Source organism: Adiantum capillus-veneris, chromosome 4, assembly GCF_014529385.1.
Source record: "Adiantum capillus-veneris isolate H3 chromosome 4, ASM1452938v2, whole genome shotgun sequence".
In the NCBI taxonomy this organism is placed as follows: Eukaryota; Viridiplantae; Streptophyta; class Polypodiopsida; order Polypodiales; family Pteridaceae; genus Adiantum; species Adiantum capillus-veneris.
Window position 1 is genome coordinate 117,169,643 of NC_140934.1, and position 22,642 is coordinate 117,192,284.

Genomic DNA, 22,642 nt, shown 5'->3' on the forward strand with positions numbered 1-22,642 from the left:
TACCAATGCACATAGAAAACGAACTGTAGTCATACAAACAAGTGGGAGAAAAATTTTCTTCATAATCTATGCCTTTCTGCTGCGCATAGCCTTTTGCAACAAGTCGAGCCTCATGGGGATCAACCTCACCATCCGGCTTGCGTTTCAACTTGTAAACCCACTTTGTACCAATGGAATTTTTGCTAGGTGGCAAATCACATAAAGTCCATGTGTCATTTTCTATAAGTGCATCATATGCTAATTGCATGGCAGCCATCCAATTTTCTAAATTCCGTGCTTCATCAAAAGATAGAGGTTCCTCTATATCACATAAGCTAGACACAACCAAAGCATAACAATCTGATGCATAAGAGGCATGGTGAGAACTTGAACAAGTACGACTAGACAAAGGTGCATCCAATTTAATGTCACACAAAGTGTGCACCAGCCATTTTGGCATACATCTAGCTTGCTCATTTTCAGCCCTTTCCTCATCAAGTACATCGTGTACATCTGCATCACTAATAGGCTGATCTGTAACATTTTCAGAATCCCCCATAGGTTGTACATTTGCCTCATTTGAATTTACATTCAACCTTCCACCACTAAAAGGAGGCAATAAACTGTCATAAATGTCTTGTGAGCTTACACTACTATCTCTAATACATGACAACAAAAGCGAACAGAATCTTCCACAAATACAAGATCACGTGATACCAAAATACATTTTTTGTGTGGATGGTACAACTTGTAACCTTTGCTTTTAGCAACTATAACCAACAAAAATACATTTGATAACCTTATCATCCAATTTTCTACATTGTGCTTGTGGCACTAAACCATAAGCCAAACAACCAAAAACATGCATGTACTCAATAGATGGATTTCTATCATGCATGCTTCATATGAAGTCATAGAACACAACACTTTTGTAGCACACCTATTGAGTACATAAGTGGCATACGTGACAACTTCAAGTCAAAATGAATGTGGTAAAGCTTGACTCTTGACCATACATCATGCCATTTTTGTAAGAGACCTATTTTCCTCTCAGCAACACCATTTTGCTGAGGTGTATACGGCACTGTACATTGTTGTTTTTATCCCACGACTAGCCAAAAATGCATTAAATTCATGAGATGTATACCCCCCCCCTCAATCGGAATGGAGGGTGCCCATAGTAAGACATTTTTAGCCATAGCAAGAATTGCTTGAAGCACATAAACACTTCGGACTTAGCTTTCAATGGATATACCCATGCATGCCTGGAGTAGTCATCAACGAAAGTCATGAACTACAAGTAATTTCCCAAGGACAGAGTTTGAATAGGCCCACAAACATCACTATGCACAAGTTGCAATCTGCATGTAGCATAAACTGACCCATCCTTTGGAAACTTAGCATGCTGCATTTTACCCAAAATAAAGCCTTCACAAACATGTTTGACAGGTGCTTCAAGAGGCGGCAAAGAAGCAACCACATTAGATTTTTGCAAACACAACAAACTGGCAAAACTCAGATGCCCAGAACGTGCATGCCACAATTTTGCATTTGAAAACACTCCTTGAATCTGCAACTGTATTTGCAAAAATTTTGTCCACACTTGTCATACAAAGTGAGCTTATACATCCCACGACACAAAAGGACAGATGCAACAATTTCATCACAAAAAATGAGATCATGAACTGTACATCTGTCATCCACAAATTTGACTACGAGACCAATTATAGCAAGTGCAGATACAAATAAAAGGTTCTTTTTGATCCCAGATACATGCAATGCATCAATAAGTGTGAAAGAATTGCCATTTGCAGCAGTAAGCACAATCTTTCCAACTCCTTGAGCAGGATAAGAGGCATTGTTGGCACAAGTTACCGTATTCCCATGAGGGACAGACTCAATAGAGGTAAACAAATCACGATGTGAGGTAATGTGCTTTGTAGCACCACTGTCAAAATACCACACATGTGAATCTGCAGCAACTGACATACATGGATCATGGACAATAGAATCATAAGTGCAATCTGTACTAAATTCCCATTCTGCATCAACATCAACATCACAATCTCCTTTGACAGAAGACTACAATTGTTGCACTTGTATTGGACCTTGTAGTGGATCCAGCCTCTTTTGCCTTCAAGTTTGGACACTGCTTGATCAAGTGATCATTAGCTTTACAATAATGGCAACGCATCTTTGTTTTTCCCTTATCACCATAATTTCCAGACGAAGTGCTGCCAGCAGAAGCATTAGGAACATAAGTTTTGCCACTCGCAGCAGAACCATAAGAAGTGGTCACATTGCTGTTCGAACCTTTACTTTGAGCTGCAATAAAATCTTGTCCAGCTGCATGCTGACTAGTCCTGTTTTTTTTTTGGAAAGTGACTCTTGCAACAGCAATGTGCATAATGCATCAAACTTATGGTTTCCTTGGGTCATAAGTCTCCAAGTACTAGCAAAAGTTTGGTAAGAATTTGGCAAAGCATCAAGAACAGTCTGCACAAGTGAATTGTGAGAAATGACTTCTCCTATTACAGAAATTAGTTGCTCAATAACATCCTTGACACCAACAAGGAAAGTGTCCATTTCATCTTCCTCATGCATAATCTTTGATTCCAGCTCTTTATGCAGCAAAGCAATTTTAGCCTCATTGCGGCTTGCATAAAGACCTGCTAGAATATCCCAAGACTGTTTTACAGATTTTTCTGAACGAATGTGATGAGTGATAGTGCGCTTCATGGACAATGCAATCACTGCATGGGCTTGCACATCTCTTACATCCCAAAGAGCCCGCTCAGCTGTAGGCAAAACAACTCTGACAGCAGCAACCCTGGCAGCAAAACCTGGAGCATCCTCAACATCGCTTGCATCCACAGTACCAAGACGTACATCAAATGCCCTGCACAATGGTCCAAACTCCCTTTGACACAAGTACATGTTGCATCATGTAAGCACACATAGGGCAATTGTCCCCATCCAATCCATCCTCAACAACAAACATCTTGAACACATTTGTGTTGTTGTCAGCCATGGAAAATGCCTACACCGGATGTGATAACTGCCCAAAATGAGGAGAAATTGAGTGAGATGATCATGTGCTATATAGCACAACCTGCAGTAGACTCTATGGGACCTGTTATGCAATAATTGGCACCGAAAAAAAATATGCACAAAATGACGAGATTGCCTGTGCAGACCTGACTGTAGTGGAAATGGAGGTCGAAATGAGCCCGAAATGAAATTTTGAGCGAGTCTGTCCCAAATTTTTTGTCGACCTGTTGACGCTCGCCAAAGCTTGTTGAAATCTGAGAAAACAAGCAGGGGTGTTCTGGAGACATTGGTGACTAAGCTCGAGAGGACGTGACTTGCTCTGATACCAATTGTTGGAATTAGGGTTGCAGGGAAAGGCACACAGCTTGGAGAAGACAAAGGAAGCTCAAGGCACACAACAGGGAGTGTATTACTTAGTGTGCAATGGAAAGATAAATAGCTCGAGTGATGGGTGTAAATACAATGCACAGGAGAAAAAGCCTCCTAAAGAGGGAAAAAATGCCCCGACGGTCCTAGTGTGTTCACACACATCACTACCACATGTGTATGTAACATCAAATCCTAAAACCAATCAACAAGATGGCCTATCATCTACACTTGCCAAATCATTGGCTCATACACAATGCTTTTCATGTGAGTCTACTTTGGCCTTACAAAGGAGAGTCACCAAGAGAACCAATAATTGAGGATCCGCCCGAGATCAATGATCCAGAAGAGGTGATCCAACCCAAATCCATCCTTCGACATGAAGACAAGGTACTAAGACATGGTAATATTATCCGATGGTATCTTATTAAGTTAAAAAATTATCATTTTGAAGATGCTAGATGGATGCAAGGAACACAACTTAAGGATAGTATGAACCTTGTCAATTGTTACAATGCTACATTAGAGTAAACAAATATAAATGCTTTTTGAATGAACAATGTTTTTGTCTTGTAAGGTTAGTTCTCTTTTTATTGTGCACAAATTTAAGTAGTATGCATATTTAGAATCATGTTTGTGATGAGAACGTCTCCCAAACACCAAGTAGAATTTGTCACTCTACTTTGGGAGTATGCTATGGACTCAAGAGCACACATGCTTACAGTAGCTAAGTCTCCCAGGCACCAACTGGACTAGTCATCCATTCTGGAATGATGTTATGAGATAAAAAGGGATCCTCTTCCCGCTAAGAAACATAGACTAATGACTGAGGCTTTATCTTCTCTACCTCATAGTCCAGGATGACTATGGTTTCAAGAGAGAGGTAATGTCATAAAATCTAATATCTAACGATCCCAAATGATTTTCTCATATTGAACTGATCATTTACTGTGGGAAAATAAATGGGAACAAGATTTAGAATATAGATATGTGCTTTTACACCTATCTCATGAAGGGTCCAAAGGGACATGGCAATGAGCAGGTAATGGAGTTTAAAAGACCTTAGGGTTAGCTTCATTAAAGACCTCCAAAGGTTAGTGTTAAAAGTCCTTAGACCTAGGACCTTTAGGTACTTTAGACCTTAGGCAAGATAGGCATGTGCTTGAGGTGCTTGTTATAAAGAAGTCATCTCTACCACTTGATCATTGGCCCATTACAAAGGGGATACATGTCACACAAGAGGATTTGGCTACACTTTTAGTTTAGATCTAATACTACACTAAAAGTCAGAACCTTTAAATACTTCCACTTCGAGTGAAATGGATCGTGGAAGAAAAACAATGTGCAAGATGAGGAATTCCAAAGAGAGCAAGATTTTTTGAGCAAATAAAAAATCAAGCAAACAAATCAAATTAAAGCTCAACGAGATTCTATAGCCGTGCCACCTCTAATAGCATTTTGGACTTCATTAAACATCAGAGGCTCTTAGCAAACTTATTTTAGGCACACCCATGTAGAAGCCATCTAAAATGAAGTTTGAGTAGGAAGGAATGCACAAATCAACATCTTAGCACAACCAAAGAAATTTCCATTGTAGAAATATTACTTAGTTCTACAAACATGGTCCACACTATGTGGAGTGCAGTATTTTGTTGATCAACTCTCCATACTCTAGATTATACCTCTTAGTGAGTCTAAGTGTTGTATTATGGTGAGGAACGCAAGCAACACTACAAGACACTTGAAAGTTACCAACAAAGAGGGGCAAAAGAAGGCTATCTTGACAAACATTTGTTGGAATGACACCTACGAGGACGAGGAGAGAGCACGAGCGGCCTATAGGCCGAACACATATCATCGTCGCCTCTTAGCATGCTGGTGGTGGCTTGTACCGCTTAGCCTTTGTCTATGCCACTCTCTTGTGTTCACACTGGCTGTAGTGCATCAACTTGTTCGTTTTGCAGATATTGACTCCCCCCGGGGTGCCTGATTTATCTTTATCTATGATTTCCATAGTTTAGCAAGATTTTGTGAAGAGCTTGAGAGAGAGAGAGAGAGAGAGAGAGAGAGAGAGAGAGAGAGAGAGAGAGAGAGAGAGAGAGAGAGAGAGAGAGAGAGAGAGAGAGAGAGAGAGCCTACCTTTTGAGCTTCGAAGCGACTCTTGGAAATAAATTGATAGGCCTAGGCTAGTGCGACCATCGATGTCTTAGACAGACGGTGGCCAAGGGTGGCTAAATTGAATCCACTCACAACATGCTAGGCTCTTTATGTAGGGTCTCTCTCTCTCTCTCTCTCTCTCTCTCTCTCTCTATATATATATATATATATATATATATATATATATATATATATATATATATATATATATATATATATATATATATATATATATATATATATATATATATATATATAATATATATATATATATATATATATATATATATATATATATATATGCCAAGTTCTTACCTCGACTCATCCAATACGTCCAAATGCTAGGATGTTCTTCCTTTCCCTTTGAACAAGCTGTATTGCGAGCTTCAATATACACCTCCTAGGTCTTCTTATGAAGTTAGATATGCTCTACCAATATGCCAGGTCTTCTGAACCTTGCATCAATTGCCTCTCTCTCTCTCTCTCTCTCTCTCTCTCTCTGAATAAAACCATGCATGATGCATCAATCATTAAATGTCATATTTGAAGTGTACAAACAATTAAACCACCACTGCTCTAGATGATGGTGGATTATAACAACGAGCAGAATGGTGCCACTCCAAAGCAACACCGAGGTTTGAATTTGGCATTGTTTAACTTTTACACCTGTCAAAAGCACTATCTTGAGAGCATCATCCTCACAAATTCCTTGTAATTCACCTATCCATTACCATCAACGTCTGCCTTTCAAATCATTTCGTCAACCTCTTTATCTGTTAACTTATCTCCCATATTTTCATCACATGGTGAAGCTCTGCAGAAGCAGCAGAATTGAACCCATCCTTGTCCTTATTGAAAACCTTGAATGCTTCTTTCAACTCCTTCTCAAAGTCACTATACTTCATCTTGTGAGCCATGAGATTCAAGAACCCAAGAAAATTGATCATTCCATTGTCATCTGCATCCACTTCATTGATCATCTCCTGGACCAAAAGCTTCCTATAGCTCCGAGATCTGCTCTTTACTGAATTGCTTTGCCATCGTTCCAAAGAAGGCACACAAAGATGAGGGTGCAAAAGAAGATGAAATAAAGAAAGGGGAGCCGTAGGAAGAAGGATGGTGAGAAATGGCAAGTCGGTCTCCCTCGTTGCCTGTAAAGGTTGGGATCCTTGACTTCTTTCTTTCTCTCTCTCTCTCTCTCTCTCTCTCTCTCTCTAGAAGAGATTCTTTGGTAAGGTCTAACAAATCAACCTGTAAGAGAAACCCTAGTTTCATATCCTCTATCATGTAAGAAATCGTAAGAGCATGGTGGAAAACCACTATACAGACCAGGCTTCAACAACTGTGCTTCACACTCAATCATAATGAAAACTTGCTGCTTTGCTCTACCTAGTTTTTCATGTCATTTACAACAAAATTTGCATATGGTGTTTTGTCAGAGCCTCGCACCCTTGTGGGTCCTCATTTATACCCTTGTGCCAAGTCACCACCTTTTCCAAATGCATCATGCCCAATCTCATCAAATGCATCATCACAAAAAAATTTTATCTTTCTTGTTTGATGCCTCACTGCTCTCATTGCTGCCACCAACATTGTTTAGTGTTTCTTGGTTGAATGTGTTGTTGCTGAAATAGTTGTCATTTCCTTGGTTGGTAGAGTCACCAAAGCTGTTATTACTAAGAGGTTGCCCGCTGCTAAAACTAAAGTTTCCGAACGATGATCCAGAGTCTCTGCCTCCAAAACCCCCACCTCTATATCCTCTAAAACTCCAAAAGCCACGCTAAAACTCAATGGAAAAATTCACGCGCAATGTCCCATCCATATTGTCCTTGGCTACTCGTGCATGGTCTGTACAGGTAAATGTGATAAATCCAAAATCTTTGGACCTTCCAGAATACTGATCAAGAACCACTTTGGCCTCGACCACTTCTCTCCAAATATTCAACAAAAGCACCCCTTAGAGAATTTTCATCCATTCCTTATGCCAAACCTCCAATGAAGAGCTTGGTGGAAGGAACAGAGCACAGAAGCGAGCTCCAAAGCAGGGTGAGAGGCTCTTACAAAGGAACCTACTGTGGGATTGTTGTTGGACAAGAAAATGACTTGGCTCTTGGAGTTTCTCTCTCTCTCTCTCTCTCTCTCTCTCTCTCTCTCTCTCTCTCTCTCTCTCTCAAGTCATTGCGTCTAGCTACGCCTAATGAAGGCATCGACTGCAATCCACGTGAAGCATTGCCAAACTACCAAGAATGTCTCCTACAAAGGAGGATGATTGTGTTGCCCTTCGGAGTCCACGCTAAGCAAGGTGGGTGGTCTTGAGATGACTCCTTCTCTCTCTCATCTTAAAGAGGTCCAAAAACTCCTGCAAATAGTCCGCAGTGCTGTGGACTCTTTTGAGGAGTTTTGAAATGCTCAAATCACAAAAAATATTATACATTATACTCATGGTGTAGACATACTTACTAGATCCTCTTTATATAAAACCCATTAATTTCCCTACATATTCGAATTAGGATGCATTGGCTATAATGCTTCAAAAAGCCATGTCAGTTAAATCGTTGACTACATTGTTGATCGATCACGGTATAGCCATGGCAATGGTGATGGAAAATAGTGCGAGAGGATAGGGCTATAAGAGTTTGAGGGCAATGAGAGATGCCAGGGGCAAATCAAAGACGAGATGCTTGCCCACACACACATAGAGAGAGAGAGAGAGAGAGAGAGAGAGAGAGAGAGAGAGAGAGAGAGAGAGAGAGAGAGAGAGAGAGAGAGGTAAATAGATTTTATTATCGTCCTCGAAGGTCAAATATGACCTATGGGACCAAAGTTACATGTGATGTATGGCTAATGAGTGACTCTAGATGCTCCAAAATTGTGGTGATGAGAGTTGCAATGGAGAGCCCACACGGTGGCTGGGAGAGCAAAGTGTGTAGATCTAAGTCATAGCTGAAAATGTGAGAGAACCAAGTTCGGCTGTGACCAAAAGTCGAGCACTCTAGTAGTGTGTGGTACTCAGACTCTCGAACTTGCAGTGAGCATAATGTACATAATCGATTTGAATCTTCTCCATTGCCCCAATGCCTTGTCTCGCATCGAAGGGAATGTGAGCTAAGCCAAATGGTTGCGATAGTGTGTATCATCACAAAGGGATAGGCTCAAGCATGTAAGTGTGAGTACGTCTCCTCTTTCAGTGAAGGACATGGTTTTGTAGTTGGGGTTAATATGGGTGGTATAAAGTATGAAGCGTCACCCACCGGATTCCTCCTAAGCCGTAATATGACTTTGAGATGCTCCCGCCCCACATTTCAACTCCATAAAGAAGAACCGGTGTCACCAATGCATCAAAAAGGTACTTCTTGAGAACCTAACACTTGATGTTTCTCGCATTACACATGTTCTCAAATGCATAATATGTTCTCTTTCCCGCTTCCAAACGATGCATAGCACATTCATGCCACTTGTGATTGGGCAGAACCTCAAGGCCAAGGCTTGAAGCTCTCAACAACTTCAAGTGTCTCATTGTTGTACACAATGCATGGTTTCTCCTTATGGTTGGTTTTCACAAGCATAATCTTTGTTTTTGATACATTCACAATCAACTCACTATGCAAGCAAAAGTTCTCAAGGTCAACCATAAGCTTGTGTGCATCTTCTAAAGTGTGTGCTATAAGCACTACATCATCCGCATACAACAAAAGCATGATTACTGCATTGCAAATAGTGACCTCTTTAATGCCTTGTTTTTGCATAAAGTCAATATCGTTTGTTTCAATTGATTGATGCATAGACCAAAGAGAGTTGGTGACAACGGACATCCTTGTTTAGCCCCAATAGTGCTTACAAAAAAATTTAAAATTCCTCTTCCCATGTGCTACAGACAGAAGACGTAGCGTCCTTGCAAAATACCTCAAATAGCATGATAGAAACAACAAAGCACCGCAAAATATGCATACCTGGCAAAGCCTGTGATCATATAATCAAATCGTACACGAACAGAGAGAAAAAGAGAGCGAGAGAGCACGTGCAGGTGCACCTCGTAGAGCGGAGTGCTACGCTAGTACGTCGAGAGAGGAGAGAGGAGAGGTGAGAAGAGCAACGCAGACACTGGGTGCAATCTCCCCCCGTGCAAGAGTGACCATTTCCCTCTTGCACGTATTTGTTTTATAGATTTCTTGAATGGTCATATTGGTTACAGACTGGTCGGCCGATCATAAATGGACAAAGCTCATAAAAGAGAGATTGAATAATAAAATGTACAATGTATATATTTTCATTCGCATAGGCCTAGCTCGGTCCAGTCTTTTCCACCTAACAACTACAATAAAATAGTAAAATATCAATTCCATAACACCATGTGCAATTGACAAATCACCTTCTCATAGATTCAAATTACCGCAAGCATAAACTCACTTAACACTTGGAGTTCTTCCATCCTTCTCCACAAACATGGAATCATATGAAAGGCTTTCTTAAAGTCCTCAAACCAACAATAAAATTACTTGCCTTTCAACCGACTTTCCTCCATGAGAACACAAAAAGTGACAAGATGATAAATGGTACTATAACATTGACAAAAATCCTCTTGTCCTTTTGCACGCTTGTCATTCTCTTCAACCCAATAATTCAATTTCATCTCGGTTATGCACGCTAACAACTTTGCCAAAAGAGACCCAATCATTATAGACCAATAGTTGTTAAAACTTTTTACATCTGCTCCTTTATGCAAAGGTTTGACCCAATTAGTACTCCAATCATAAGGAATACCATGTTGAAGTGCAAGGTTGAACATATCACACATCCACTCAAGAAATCAAGATCTCACCAATGCAAGAGCAAAAAAAAATTGAAGGGGTAAACTTAAGCCACACAAAACACCAAGGTTTTATGGCTTGTCCAATGAATTCTTCCTACACTATGAGGAGTTTGTGGTCCCTTACATTCTTGTAGTTTGGCAAGAAGCTGCTACGGTGGAAAGTTTCTCTACCAACATCAAAATTGGATTCATTAACATGATTCAAGAAAACTGGGGAAAAGAGGATCTCACCACTTGGAGGCCTTTAATCTATCCAACTTCATTTCCCTTTCAAAGACTAGAAGACTCAACCCTCTTATTGATATTTTTAGTTTTGAAAGAAAAAAAAGTGCTAATCAAGCTAAGGTTCATACTCGATGCCATTATTGTTAGAAAATAAGACATAGCTAAATAGATAATTGAGTATATTACTTAATGGAGAGAGACAGATTTACATACACGAGATTATAGAGTAGAGAGAGAGAGAGAGTACACACGATATACGTGGTTCACCCAAAGTGGGCTACGTCCACAGGAAAGCAGCTACTCAATGGCTTTAGTACTTCAAAACAAGAAGTAGTTTACAAAGGGATTATACCCTTAATGGAGCTCCCGCCTTGCTTCACTCTCACCACCTCACACTCACCTTGTTGCATCAACTTCACACTATATAATGTGTGTAGAAATGGCCTCCTTTTATAGGCCAAAAGGGCTGCCCTCTCTTATGAGAGACAACCATGTGTAGCTGCCCTTGTGCGAATAAGTCCAAATCGGACCCTCCAATCCGCCCATGTGTGGCCGCCCTTGAGAAGACAAGTCCACTTTTGAATTCGGCCACCGGCCATTGACTTCCGACCACCGACCACCGGCCATTGACTTTCGACCACCGGCCATCGGCCATTGACTACCGGCCACCGGCCAACCGATCGGTTGTTTTCCGACCACTTTCCGGCCGCCGTCCGGCCATAATATTCCGGCGAAAAAAGTCTCGGGGGCCTCCGCCCCCGAGGCTTCTAAAGTTGTCCCTGATTCTTGTCCGTTAAAATTTTGGTTTCCGGTGAGTGATTTTTCTTCACGCACGATGGCTTCTCCTCATAATGGGGGCCTTACATATGTGCGCTTTTACCACAGAAAATTACAAGGGTAAATCAAGGCTCCATAATTAACAATTATCACTCTATGGGAAGGAATGGATTATGCTTAGGAATCAAGGTAGGATTTTGTGTTCTTCCATGACATCTAGTTTTGATAAAGCCTAGGATATAATGGAATGTGTTGAGAGCAGTGGTGGCTATGAGCCATGGTGAGCTTTGGAGAGCGTGCAGGACGAGAGAGAGAGAGAGAGAGAGAGAGAGAGAGAGAGAGAGAGAGAGAGAGAGAGGCTCGACACAAAGAAGCACGCTATATTATAATTAGAAATCCCTTATACATATATAGAGCAATCTTACCATGCAAACTAAAAGTGTATCTGCATGCCTTATGAGGTGTTTCCCATGGATAGATAACCGAGGCTTGGGCTTGAAACTTAACAATCCCGCCCTCAAGCCCGAACTAAACAAACCCCTCATGATACTTTGAGTTTATGGTGTACTCGTCAACCGTGAGTTTTAGGTTCTCTCACAAACAAGGACTTTGGTGTATCCATAACTGGTGCTTAGATAAAATGACCATCTTCATCGTGGGACACTACTTTAAAAACCTCATGAAAACCATTTACCCGGAATATCTCCTCTACCACCTTTGCATTCATCACTAGCGCACGGCTGATCTTGCAAGCAACATCTCCGGAAATGGATGACCCATATCGTATGCGCACACCATCCCTCATTGTGGCACATGCACTACCTTAAGGAGTGGCTATGTCATCTGACGTGATAGGCATGTTCCTTTGGTTTTGAGGAGAAGAAATGTGCATATGAGGATGGTCTCCTTCATTGCTAAACTCCATTTGATACCCCCCTTCAAACAATCAATTGCTCCTCCTCACTGGTTAGATTGGTGCCAACATGCACGGGCCAAATGTGTGGTAGCCGTTGAGGCTATGTCTCTATGTTTTAATCCACTATGTAGTAGTGTAGCACATGATCTGTACAAAACCAAAACCATTGGTGCAACACACGTTTGGGATGCTTTTGGTATCCTTCAAAGGGTGGGGCCAATACACTTAGGTTTGAACCTGCAATATTTTGCCCACACCTCCGTCCTCCTCTTGGTACATGTAGCCCACATTGCCTCATTTACCTTGCACTCCATTAAAGACTTTCCACCATAATCTGTACCGCGTTTTAGGGTTTATAATGTGCTTTTCTATGCAAAGTCAATCTTACTGGGCCTCCCACACTTCTTACAATTTTTGCTGACTGAGTTGTACTTTGGCATGTGTGATGCATCATCCTCCACATTAATAACTTCACTAAGTCTTCGTTTCTGCCATGACGTCTCTTTATCCCCTGCCAGTGGAGTGCTTGCTTTGTATATTGGAGTACCCAAAGTAGCTTCGTTCACCGTCCTTATTACTTGACTAGTTCGACTTCCATGGTGTTCAAAAAGATTTTCTATCAATGGACCCTTCCCCATGTGTTTTTAACAGCTGTACGAAATGGCCTTGGTGCTCTGTAGAATAGAATTTGCTAGGTCAATTGTACATGCATCATACAAGGAGATGCTTCTACGAAAACCCTCCCTTGCTAGCCAATTACCATGTTTGCTTTATACGTGGAGTGTTTAGTCTATCGGAGCTTCTCTCTACACTTGTCATGATGCCACCCCAATGTGCAATACGAATTTCCCACCAGCTAAGCCATGAATCCATGTATGGAATGTTGCGGTCTACGCAGTGGCCACTGTGCCACCATTAGCGTATGAGGCAAGCCTCTGGTAAAGTAGCCTCCTTTGTTGGTGTATGTCTCCACTTTTCACACATTTCTTGTGTATGTATTGAGTGCGCCACATACTTTGTCGTATGTTGATTCAAGCTTTGCTTCCAATGGAAAAGGCAAGAACGCTCTCATTATTCTTGTCATCGCCATTGAAGACAATTTGAATTGCATTCCAATTTTCTTGAGCTTTGTTTGGCATGAATCCAAAGAAGTTATCTCTTTCAGACCCATGTGATACCATTACCTCATTGAGGCACTCCTAAAACAAACATTGAGACTCCATATCTTCCTCCTTCATTTGACAAGTTGCAATAGTGAGAAGGTGCTGCATGCTGCAAACAAAATGTTATAGGATGCGTCATGTGTGACATACATTGCTGCCAAGGCTACCCACCTATCTTGGATCATAGACATGACAAGCCATGGTGACCCAGTCGTTGATGCATCTAGTGTGATCAAATTGAATCCACACACGTTGAAGATCGCCGTCCATATCTTGTCTCATTTGATGAACAAGGTCCACACTCGATGTTGGACCTACTGTGGACATTTTGGAGAAAAAAGTTTTCTCTCCTTCCTTTCCCTGACCAGGAAACCTACTACCGTGAAAAAAAATCATATGTGCAATTTGGCTTGAGTTTGAGGAGTGCATCAGTACCAAAAGAATCTTTGCCAATACCCCCCCCACCCCCCCCACCCCGGTGTAATAGACACCGACCTTCAAAACCTGCTAAAGTGTTGGGACCTAATATACACAATACTTTAATTTTTCATTGAAACAAGATATTGACAAATACACATACCAATTATCTTGCACCAAGGGTCCACCTCTTCTGCAATTGCAAATAATTGCTGCTCACCTAAACTTTCTTCCTTACTATTGGTGCGAAGAAGTGTTGTGCTAATAATTTCCTTTGCTAAGCACAATTGAACCTTCTTGGCTCCTGTGTGTGGGTCAATAGTCAAAATCTTTTGTATCATTATTTTGGTGCTATCCATCAGTGTCTTAGATGCACCGTTGCGCATATCATGTATATGATTGCCATGATGAATCATGAGTTGGGTTGCTGTCTCATCCGCTGGCATGACATAGTACTCTACACACTCACATGATGCAATAAAAAAAGCAATTTCCTTACAAAAATGGCATGTAAGGCTCTTACCTACTATCTCACAACATTGCCTAGGTGTAGGAGCCTTTCGTAGGTGGCCATTGAAAGTGCTTGTATTGGCAATATGATAATTGACCAAGCGGGTTGCTTTTGGTGCAACCCCTATCCCATTTGTTGGACCTCCTGTAGTCATGGATGCTACTTCTGGACGACCACCATTGGAATGGCCCTTGTTTCTAGCAGGAGCATTTCTAGCTCTAGCCTCTTTCTATCGCCCCCCTAACCTATAATGTATTCATTGACTCAGATGTACTTATTTTGAGGACTTTAAATATCAGATTACATGAGTTGCCCTAACATTTTTTCCAATGTTATCCATTGATTGATTGAAAAGGTCCAAGCTCAATTGTATTATTTGTAATGAAGGTCCTTTAAGTTGGCTTCTTGAAAACGATTTTGGTGTATGCATCAATGTTCGCTTGGTTTCTAAACTTTGGTATTTGCATATGAATGTGCATGTGTATGAGTTGAGTTCAATGAAACAAAAATTTGACACAATCAGAGAGAGAGAGAGAGGGAGAGAGAGAGGAGGAATCCATCAAGAATCCTTTTAGAATGTGCTTGCCCGATTCCAAAAAGTGCTTGCCAAGAAGTGCTCGCTCAAAAATTACACCCCCACGAGAGAAATTTACAATAGTCTTAGCCTATAGGTGTGCGCCCATCTGGCAGCATGCTAGTTCTCCATACTTAATTGCCATAGAGGCTTGGGCCTTACAATTCAGGAACCACGATTTTGAGAATAGAGGCCTCATTTCCTTTCTATATGGCATAAAGGATCGAACTGACACGGGTAGTACTATCTTTAACGTGGGAACGATAGGAATCTATGCACACAAATACCTAAATTGAGCAGTTGCATGCTACTCTACTAGCCCACAATACTTGTGCCCTCTCCCAACACAGAGTAGTGCATAAGTTGCGAGACTCCAACCCCTTCAACAATCAAGGACTACCCTCACACAGAGTAGTGCACAAGTTGCGATACTCCAACCCCTTCAACAATAAAGGACTACCCTCTCCCTAAACGTGGTGCAAATTGATGATGACTACAACATGGCCTAAATAAGGTAGATGGAAAAGCACCCATCTCTCATATCTCCTTGTGGGCTCGAACACACACTCTCATAGACAACCCCCCCCCCCCCCCCCCCCCCCCCCCCCCCCCCCCCCCCTCCCCTCTCTCTCTCTCTCTCTCTCTCTCTCTGGATTCCAACAACATTCTCCTCATTTTTTTTTTTTTTTGGTTTCTTGCTATAGGCATAGCATCCTTGACTTAAAGCTCACATGGGGTTCACTCCCATCTTATTGAATGTGATTCTCTCTCTGCCTAGAATAAGCAATATGTCAAGGGCTCTCTCACTCTCATGTGCATTTATGTGGGCCTCTATAAGCAACAACAATCTTGGGAGGCTATAATCCTCAATTAGACTACTTTGTTATAGAGTAAGTGCAACTCTCCTCTTCAATAAACATCCATAACTACCTGCAACAATTAACATCAACACATTCTCTCTCTCTCTCTCTCTCTCTCTCTCTCTCATACACACACACACACTTCTCTTCCCTAGATAATCAATAAAATTGGGCATTGCTCAACATTTTTCTCTATGCACAATCGAAGGGCATATTACTCTACATTAGTGTTTTCCTCTATTTGAACTATTTTTATGCACACAAGAACTTGGTGAACACAACTTCTCATGGGGCTCTCATGTAGCTATTGATTATGTTTAGCTATTGAATGGGTAGCTACCCGGCATTGCGTAGCACTGTCAGTATCCTACTATCCATCCGTTTGTCAATGGAAAACGTTGCTTTGGTAATAGAACATCCACAAGGCACATTGTAAGCCCACAATGCATCACACTAAGAGGGCGCTCAAGCAGCCGGTTGTAGGTTTCCCGGGATTATGTCAATTATGTTCAAAACAACATGGCTATAACTATATATATGTCATGAAAATAGAACACAATCTTTGAGAAATACTTAGACATGCCTTTTTTTTGTTTCCTCAATGTTAACACACACACTCTTGTTTGGCATGATGTTTTTGCAACTACACACACATAGCAACGTCTATAAATAAGCGTAAGGAAATGAGTGAAGGAAATTTGGAACATTTTAAAGTAGTCTTGTAAGTCGTCTTCACTCAAACTTACTCAACTTTTGATGTACAAATTTCCCCTTGGTTATATATTTGTTTGTCTAGGCAATGCTAATTTTATATTATAATTTCACTAATTTAGACAACGTAACTTTAATATAGATTCAACTGTTTAGGTCTAGTTCATATTTTACAATTTAGGTAGCATGCCCATTGGGTGTCAATTTGTTGAGCTAGGCAACACCAATTACAAAATCATATTGTATGTGATCGACCACGACTGTTGTTAGTGTGGTTTTGTTAACTTGGGTATATGATAGAAATGATTTGATTTATATTGATGTGGATTTTGGATATCATCTATATTGTTGATATATTTATGATGAAATTGCAATGATGTTGACTATCATAAGTTGTTGGTGATTATTGTGACCAATAATATTTTGTTACATTAGGAGATGTTGTATATTGCTTAGTCTAGTCTTATGGGACACAATAATGTGCAATATGCGTGTAAGGCATAAGCAAAAGATTGTTCAAGCTTCAAAGCTTCATTTTGACGTGAACTGTAATCTTGATATGTAATTTGAACTCTTGTTTGTTTTTGAGCTATGACTTGCAAGTTCATGACATAGCAAGTGAGGGCAGTTGCTTTTCTAATGGGTAAGTATGTAATGATATTGTTTATGGTACACCAATATATATTTGTTAGACGGTTGATACATGAATGCTAACTCTATTGTTGGATTGGTTCTCTAGATCCAACTGACGATGTTCGATGAAGATCCCACATGCTCATACAACTCAAGGGTAAGTTCTACATGCAAGTAATGGTATCCCCATGGGTTTGTCTTGTTCACCTATGTGGTGTAACCTATACCTACATGCACTAGAATATAATCTCTTTGGTAAAAACATTGCTAATCCTTTTTTAAGGCCATGGCTTAAAGATTTCAAAAATCATATAGGTATTTTGATGACATCTTCTGGTTCAATATACCCAACCCCAAACAGCTCTTTGAGCATCACAACCTAATCTAACCCCCATGCATTACCATTAATGATAGTGGTGCCTCCCCACAATGTGACTCTAGCCTTAGCACCAAATTTAGGATATGGGTCTACACATTACACAAGGCGGCTTGGAGATTAGAGATCTTCACCAAAAGGAGAAACTTCTTCCTTCCCCAATACTAAAATGTATCCACAAGAGCAGTAACAGTCCTGAGGATGGTCACATAAAGTTATCTTGTCTCAACTAAAGCCCATACTCTTTTGTGACTCTAAACCCCACTTTGGTAGCAAAAAAACATAAGGCTACTAGTAGAAAAATTATGTCACAATGTTTTGAAAGAATAATACTCTGAATAATTTTTCACCACCATCTTGATACTCATCAACCCATTACATCTTTTGGTAGCCTAGCTGTTATTAAGATCCTCTTGAATGGTGGACACTAGGACCCCAATTAGGGGGCTTAATGCCCCCATACTATGTATGTTTGGAAGCCTAGTTTTGGTATGGTAGGAGGAACACATATTCAACAGTGGGGACCTACTCTTCTTTGGAATAAGGCTAGGGCATGGTGTATAACCCATTCTTGGGACTTTCATAATGAAGCTGCATATCGCTATCTCTTGTGAAAAATCTCCTCGTATGTTTATTGGGGAGAATGGCATGCAAGTGATGGTGAGGTAGTGACCCTTCAAACATGTGGATGCCAACCCACTATGCCTCCCCACTCCGCCCTACACAACTTCAAAAATTACCCATGCATTGCATGTACTTTGTGGTGGGCCACCATGAAGTCTTACAAACTCTATTACATAAAGATTGTCACTCACTCAGCAACAGTTGGAGAGGACCTACTTGGACCCTTCACGTTCATCAACCAAGAACGAAGGTCTAGCATGAACAATCAAGCTAGAGGTTTTTGAGTAATTTTTGAACATCAATAACACGTTCCTTGCTCTTATGACACTTGCATTCCACATCTTGTGCTAACTCATGCTTTGAACTATGTGATGGTTGCATGCAAAATCACATAGCTTGCAAAATCACTCACTTCCCCCTAATTGTATTTATGTTCAATGACGGTTTAATGCAATATATTCTCCTTTCTTCCAATGCTTTTGGCTTATTGCTTTGTACTGCATGAAATGTAATGCTTTTTTAGTTTTGAGCATTTTATGTTAGCTTACACACACACACACACACACACACACACACACACACACACACACACACACACAATTACAAGGTCGTGGTGTAGGTAGATCCCCCCCCCCCCCCAATCCCCTTCTCTCTCTCTCTCTCTCACACACACACACACACACACACACACACACACACACACACACACACACACACAACTCTAATTGGCCCCCACACAGGCTATCACATAGACACATACTCACAAACTATCACACAGATACATACACAGACACAAAATAGTACTTAAGGTGAATTGTGGGTAGGAAGTTTGGGAGCAAACACACACACACACACACACACACACACACACACACACACACACACACACACATGCTACTGTTAAAACAAGGATTAACTCCCTCTGGTATACTGCAGGGGCCTATCGCCATTGCCTCAGTATAATTAAATGGGGTTTAGTCTCAATATCTTGTATTGACCTAGGAAATCTCTTGCAAAAAATAGGGGTGTGTATTAAAGAAGTGAAATTCTTAAATATGAAAATTGTTGGTGGACTCTTAATATATTACATAATGCCTAGTGAATTAAGGAAGGGTTTGGGCTGGCTGGGCTTGACTCTGCATACGGTGTCCTCTAAGCTTGATGACATGGTGGCCCCCCTGACGGCATCTGCCATACAATGCATCTCTTGCGCTCTCATTCTCTCTCTCTCTCTCTCTCTCTCTCTCTCTGTACGAGGCAACGCTGATGCTTTTCCTCTTCTGAAGACAGACCCGCCTTGCTGCTATGAATGGAATGTAGCTACTGGCTCTGAAGCCTATACAAGGTGAGCTTCCATGCTCACTTAGCATTGGTACTGGTGTACGTTTGTGGTATGTGTGTGTACTAGTGAAAGTTGTCTGTACCTTGAGATTGTGAGGATTTAGCCCAAAAGGGTGTGTGTGTTGTTGTCTCTATGGCAAAAGGCAAAGACAAGCAAGCTATTGTGGAGCTAGCTTGGTAACCCTCACAAACATTCTATCACCTTTGATGGACGCATATTATTTATTTGATTGAGTCATGGACCGACCGGGCTTGTCGGTCCAATAGGTGTGTAGGTGATCACCGATGAGAGCCGCACCACTTATCTTATTTTGACAGCAGTTTTGTAATGGCCAGCCCATTGTGGGCACCCATTTGTGAATGGGTTAAACTCTTATAAAAGGTCCATTTGACCTAAAAATCCTCATGTTGGGAGGTGTAAGCTAAGAAGTGCTCTTGCTCCATCTCTATCTCCTTCTCCTTCGTGTGCTCACAGGTGTGTGTGTGTGTGTGTGTGTGTGTGTGCTTGAGAGAGAGAGAGAGAGAGAGAGAGAGAGAGAGAGAGAGAGAGAGAGAGAGAGAGAGAGAGAGAGCATTGTGGCAGCATCAGCGGCGGCGAGGCGATTGAGAGCCACATCGAGGACGGCTCCTTCTTCTTCTTAACATAGGATCCTTCACGATGGAAGCATTGAGCTGTGAGTGACACACCCCCGCCCCTTTGAGCTTGCTAGGATCTTCTAGTTGTGTGTTTGCAGCCTTTCGAGGCTCGCACACAGTGCACAGGCAAGTTCCCAGATTCAACACGTACGACAAAGCGTACATTTTTGGCACCGTTATCGGGGGCTTCCTTGCACTAAGCTTGAGGAGCACTCAATGCTACCTCAGGAAGCCTTCACGTCTGTTTTTTGGTTTTTTGTTGAGTTGTGTGAGAACTGTTAAGTGGATGCAATGGGTAGTTTTAGTAGGTTTTTGTAACCTCTATTAAGTGTTGCAGTGTTCTTGTTTTTGTTAGATTTGTTAGATCTGTGATGGCAGGTGTTAGCCGATCTGTTAGTTAGTGTAAATTGGTAATGTGCAGTAGTAGACGGTGAGTAGATTGAGTACTCTGTGAGTGAGCAGTGTTGTTGTGTTAGGACTAGGACTAGGATCAGGACTAGGAGTAGGACTAGGACTAGGACCAGGACCAGGTCCATGACCAAGTCCATAGATTGAGTACTCTGTGAGGGAGCAATGTTGCTGTGTTAGGAAGTGTAGACATTGTGTAGCTTACTGTGTTATACATTGTGTGAGTGGGGGTAATTAGTGTTCATTAACTGTGTTAGTTGTAAGGAGGTTAGACAGAGCCACAAAGAGCTGCTGTGTGTGCGTGTGAGCTCGGCCCCACGTGCAACAGTATCTACTTAAATTTTTTTTGGAAAAAAAAGAAAAAAACACTCGGAATATCTGAGACAAAAAAGAATTTTTTTAAAGAAAAGAAAATAATAATAAAAAAACTCATTTTAAAAGGACTAAGTCGAGGACCAGGACTAGGACTATGACCAAGTATAGGACGAAGACTAGGACCAGGTTGAAGACCAGGTCGAGGACCAAGTCTAGGACCAGGTCGAGGACTAGGTCGAGGACTAGGTTGAGGACGAGGACTAGGACCAGGTCAAGGACTAGGACTAGGACTAGGTCGAGGACCAAGACTAGGACCAGGTCTAGGACCAAGTCGAGGACTAGGACCAGGACCGGGACTAGTTCTAGGACCAGGACCAAGACCAAGACCAAGACTAGGACCTCAAGTGAAGGGAGGGCATGTGGGACAAGTTCCTCAAGTTCTCCACCATCCCCTTCATACTCACCTTTTGGACTTACTAATTTTAGCCTTCTCTCCGACTAAGAAAAGTTTATTTTTAGGGTTTTGGGGGCTTTACGTAACCAAATCGGGGGCTGTAAAGCACGACACATCCCTCTAGACAAGATGCTCGTTTTGAGCTATCACACGCCATATTCCGTGGCTTGGTTAGAAAAAGGGACCATGAAAACAAAAAATTGAGGATAAATTTGGGTCACAAATGCCCAAAAACCTAGGTGAGCAGCCTTCACGGGCACCCACCAACACTTCTAGAGTGTTGAGGTCATATGCACCTACGCTCTGGTCGTGTGCTAGAGGACGAGCACATAGAGAATATCTCCGTTTATGCGCGCACTCATTATTCCTCTACCTTAGGCTCTAGGCCCTCAGCGGGAACCCAAGGTAGTACCACTCATGACCCACATATTGCATCTAGTGACTCTTCCTCTGACTACGACATCATGGAGGGTTACTTGATGCCTAATCCCGATAGCTCAAGCCAATATATGCATGCCATGGACCCACGATCTGGGGCGACCGTGCTTAGCCGCTTGAAGGAAACCTTTAGTAGAGCCACTCGCTCCAAACATGGAGCCAATGATGTAAATGAGCGGGATGGGGAAGTAAATTCGCCATTCATGACCAACGTAGACCTTATGCTCCTGGAGAGTGTGCACGTAAATACTCCATTCACTGCACCCCCTGACTCTTCAGAGCTATTCGCCTCGAGGTTATACTACCTGATGGGAGAAGCCTTGCCGAAGTGCAAGAGGTTGAGCAATATATCATTGCGGTTAGGGAAAAGGAAATCGAGAGCTTATGTAGGGCACAACAAAGGAGAGAATTCAAAGCAAAATCCCCTATGTCAACATCCATGCCAGGCGAGCAATCGAGTGCTCTTGAATTAGCGACCACTAAGGGTCAACCCATAGAGAGCCACATTGCATTTAGTTCAAGGGACACCCCTAGGACCTCAATCCTAGATGGAGCATTCTTAAATGAGAACTGGGAGTACGAACCACAAAAGGAAACTCCACATGTCACACGTATCATGTGGGTTGGTTAGATGTCCTACAATCTACAATGGGTGCTACTAGTGTAGAGGATCAACAAGAAAGAGTTTGTGAGGTCATCCATAGGGTTATTGAGCTGGAGAGACAGAACAAGGGGATCCACATGTCTTCAACGGGTCTCATGAGATTCTTGGATACACGAAAGGCTAAGCAACCAACCTTATCACAAATGGAGACTCCCTCAATAAGTCCGATGGATCCTCTGTATGTTGTTTCGCCAGGGGTCTCAATACAATATGAGCCCACAAGTGATAGTTTTACC

General features: G+C 41.7%; 1 pseudogene; it reads right to left on the reverse strand.

Annotated features, from left to right (window-relative positions):
- Window positions 1-2,274: 2,274 nt before the first annotated feature.
- Window positions 2,275-7,666, reverse strand: LOC147459869 (uncharacterized; annotated as a pseudogene).
- Window positions 7,667-22,642: the final 14,976 nt, after the last annotated feature.